At 30.2% G+C, this 5,000-nt stretch overlaps 1 protein-coding gene across 1 annotated transcript in view; it reads right to left on the bottom strand.

Moving 5' to 3' along the window:
• Positions 1-151, bottom strand: part of foxo (forkhead box, sub-group O) — a 331,295-nt gene extending 331,144 nt beyond the window's left edge. The window contains 1 exon segment of the mRNA XM_086552588.1: positions 1-151. This exon segment is cut by the window's left edge and continues 830 nt beyond it. The gene's annotated coding sequence lies outside the window, so the exon portion shown is untranslated.
• Between the last annotated feature and the right edge of the window lie 4,849 nt (positions 152-5,000).

Genomic DNA, 5,000 nt, shown 5'->3' with positions numbered 1-5,000 from the left:
ACCACTAACTTTGCACACTCACCATTTGCACTATCTTCATTCAAATAACAACATTCACAACATGAGGATAACACACAACGCACATTCAAGGGACGCCTTGTCATCATTATCGGTGAACAGATTGAAAGAATGATGCTTGCAGCGGAAGCAAGGACCGCTGACAACCCCTCTTCACCTTGCCTCTCTCAGGACAAAACACACTGATACTATTGCGTCATAATATATTCTGCGTTTACAAATCACACCACCACCCTCTATGGCCTCTAGATCCTTAAAAGAAACTTATTTCATACAAATCTGATTAGTTCTTGATTATCTAACCAGGCCAAGGCTCAGCTGTCACGTGTAAACAAGGATTTTTGGCGCACAGTTACAGTCAAAATATTAAGACAATAAAACTAAAAAGCATATATACTATTAATTCCTGTATTTAGAAGTTAAAGAGCGCATTAGCTTATTTTTCCTCTTGAGTAATTAACATTTCCCACAAGGTTACTTGCTACAACACGCTCTTCTTCTTGCCATACCTTTCATAATAATAGTTATATTTCCTGAAACACGAATAGACACTCACTCAATATCTTTCTTGGCATGAGAAATACTCCATTAGATTTGTGACTCCCTGCACTTTCAGGTGTGCTTTATGAATTCCATTAATTTATTCATCCATTTATTTCCCATGTTCATATGTGGTATACAATATACTTGAGCGGGTTTAGGTTAAATTATAGGCCTACTTCGAAGGAAATGTATCCGATGAAAGCAATATATTTTAACAACAAAATCCTTCGATATCTCGAGGAAACAACCTCTCACAGAGCTATACATCCATCCCCCGTCTCCTCCCTCCCCACCACCCCTTACCCCCTCCCTTGCCTCCATGTACACAGCCAGCCCACTTTGCGTCACCTCGAACGGGGACCTGCCTTGGGACGATGCCATCCTGCTGTAGGACACTAATCTTGCTGTGATACCCAGACCTCTCCAACCCCACTAATTTCCTTTCCACGGTGAGGTAGGCGGTTGAAATTGTGGAGGTGGGGGAAGGGGGAAGGGGGAAGGGGGAGGGGGGGAGGGGGATGACGCTGGATGTGTTGCACTCTTGCCCGAGGGTGTGTCTAGGTATCACTGTGGGGGGTCGAGTCTCCTACGTGTCTGGAATACCTTACGTGACGAGACAACCGGAATGATAGAAGGTGATCAGTGTCGGAGTTTCATGTTCAACGGTACAGTCAGTGAGTCAACTTCAGCAGGTTGTGTGAACCGGCTTGGTTGCTTTACATTTAAAGTATATCGATATTATTACATGAGAAGTGAATTATAATGAATTTATTTTTTAGTATTGTATTTCGAACTGTGAGTTATCCTTCTCATGCCAGTAGTTAACGACTGAACATGTATATGTATACGTCCCTGGACACATATTTTCTTTATTACGATGCATATCAATATAAAAAAAAAAAACTCGTTAGCTTTTTCCTCTGTCCATACTATTAATTTTTTTGTTGCAAAATCACTATGCATTGGCAACTGGATCAATTGACTGACGTATTTAGTCATCTACTTTATAGTCGTGTACGAATGATTTTTGCCGGTCGATGGATGCCTTCAACCAACGGGAAAGATCTAAGCTGCGGCATATATTGCATTTTCTTATAATGTGACGGAAAATATGTTTAATACTGATCGTCTCTAACCTATAGAACCACGAATATTATATACCTTGCTATTTTTTAGATATATATTTCGTTTGAATAACATTGTCTCTGCATATAGCCACTTCCCCGTGAGTGCTATTGTATAGATCCGGTCTTTATTAACAGTGCTATGTAGAAATCATAAAGGCTGATTTATTAAGCACATAACGAACAGAGAAATAACTCGATTATTCGTAAACATAAAAACATACTAATGGTATTAACGCGTTGATATAACTGTAATCATAGAATACATATAGAAAATAATATAGATCAATAGATTGATAGATAAACAGATAGATAGACAGGCATATATATACATATATATATATATATATATATATATATATATATATATATATATATATATATATATATGTATATATATATAAATAACTATAAAAAGATAGATTTATTTATCTATGTATGTATACATATATATAAATATATGTGTGTGTGTGTGTTTGCGCGCGCAGAGAGAGAGAGAGAGAGAGAGAGAGAGAGAGAGAGAGAGAGAGAGAGAGAGAGTGAGAGAGAGAGAGAAAGAGAGAGAGAGAGAGAGAGAGAGAGAGAGAGAGAGAGAGAGAGAGAGAGAGAGAGAGAGAGAGAGAGAGAGAGAGAGAGGGAGGGAGAGGGAGAAGGAGAAAGAGAGGGAGAAAGAGAGAGAGAGAGGGAGAAAGAGAAAGAAAGAGAGAGAGAAAGAAAAAATAGAGAGAATAAAGAAAGAGAATAAATATCTGCGTATATCAAAGTCAGTTTCCGTAAATGGCTCCTGTATCATTCTATCACCCACTGACGTGATAATAGTAGCATAGTATCATTATCAATGGCAAAGGTAATTGATGCAATTCAACTATCTGTGACAGTAAAATTAGTGTTGCAATAGTTTTTGCAGTGTTATCGTTGATTGCGAATCATTACGGAAGGAAGACATGAATATAATTTCTATTATTCCCATTATTACAATCATTTCTGTTCATTATCATTATCATTTATTATCATAATTCTTATCATTATCATTGTCATCACCTTCATCATCATAATATCATTCATAATCATTCTGACAGTATTATATGTTATCATCATTATTGTTACTATTAAAATACTGCTGTGATGATAATGATAATGATCTTGATCAATAGTAATGATGATAAAATAATTATAATAATAATAATAGCGATAATAATAATAATAATAACAGCAACTGATATTGATATTAATGCTGCTGATGATAACAATAATAAACATAACAACAATTATAATCATAATGATAATAACAATAATTATAATAATTATTAATGATAATGATAGTATTGAGAAGGATAACAAAATATTACTATTATCATCATGACCATTTTTATGGCTGCTATCGATATCATTATTAAAACCATTATTATCATTATTACTACTATTATCATTATCAGTGTTATTATTATTATTACCATCATAATTGTTATTCTAATTGTTATTATTGTTATTATTGCTATTTCTATTATCATCATGGTTGTTGAAATAATTGTTCCTACTCTGTATATTATTCTTATCATAATCTTTATTGTTATGCGTTTCATACCATCACTTCTAATATTATCAGCATCATCAATTTTATTACTATCATGATTATCCTTATACTTATCATCTTCCTTTTAGAATCTTACGGATACTAATCATCATTCTTATTATCATTATTTCTGTCATTATCATTACTAAAGTTATTGTTGTTATTATTAGCAGCAGCATTGTTATCATTATCATCATTATCAATATTAATAGCATTATTATTATCACTGATATTATGATTAAAATCACTGTCATTATCATCATTATCAGTATCATTATTATATTTTTTTCATTATGACTATTATCATTATTGTTATTATTCATAATTACTACCATCATAATTTTTGTTATCATTATCACTATTACTGTTATAATTATCAGAATAATTACCATAGTTATCCTTATCTTCATTATTACAAAGCCGATATAATATCTTTATATTATCATATTTATTTTTGTTTCTAATAATATTAGTAGTGGTGTGATCATTATTAGTAGTACATAATTGAGGATATTGTCATTGCTGTAATCATTAGCACCCATACTGTAATCATTATCATTATTATAATAATTTCTATAATTGTTACTATCATTATCATTATCAATATTACTATCAATATTATTATCATTATTAATATTGTTATCAGTATCATCATTATTATCAACGTCATCGTTATTATCATCATTATTATCATCATTTTCATCGTTATCATTTCTGTTACCATTTTAACTATTATAATGCTACCATTATCATTATTATTACCAATATCAGTATTATGATTTATATCATTATCATTGTCATTCTTATTGCTATTATTTTTACTATTGTTGTTGTTATTGTTATTGTCGTTATCACTATTTCCAATAGTATCAACATCATTAGCATCATCATTAATAATAAATCATTCGTTAATAATGTTAATATGAATAATGATAAGAAATACTAATTTAACAGCGATGGTAATGATCCTGCGTATGGTAATATTACGTATAATTAACAATAAAAATTATAATACTATTAGCTTTACCCCCATTCTATCACTATACCACTATACTATACTATTCATAACAAGAGCAAAAAAAATAATAACAGACATAATGAAATAACACTAACGGCTAGTATAATGATAGTAATGATGATAATAAAAATATAATAAAAACAAAATAATAATAATAATAGTGGCAAGAAAGCAAACATAGCAGTTTTACTTTTATTAGTATAGATATTGCTAACAACAATAGCAACATTAATAATAATAATGAAACTAAAATAAAGATCATGTATTTGTAATGATTGTGATGATGATGAAGATGGTGGTGGTGGTGATGATGGTGGTGATGATTATGACGATGACGGTGGAGTTTTTATGATAGTCACAACAAAGAAAAACTGGCAATATCTTTAAGAAAATAATAAAAATATTGAAAGGTAGCAGCAGTAGCAGTGACAATATACATATATTATATATATATATTTATATATATATATAATATATATATACACATATATTAACACACACATACACACATATACATACATACATACATGCATATATGTATATATATGTATATATATACATATACATATATATAAATATATATATATAAATATATATATGTATATGTATAAATATATATATATATATATATATACATATATATGTATGTATATGTATATATATATGCATAAATATATATATATATATATATATATATATATATATATATATATATATATATATA

The sequence above is a fragment of the Penaeus japonicus genome, unplaced genomic scaffold (genome assembly GCF_977035675.1).
Source record: "Penaeus japonicus unplaced genomic scaffold, GWHDUDI00000001_assembly GWHDUDI00000027, whole genome shotgun sequence".
Lineage (NCBI taxonomy): Eukaryota > Metazoa > Arthropoda > Malacostraca > Decapoda > Penaeidae > Penaeus > Penaeus japonicus.
The sequence above is the reverse complement of the archived record's forward strand: the minus strand, read 5'-3'. Positions and strand labels throughout refer to the sequence as shown.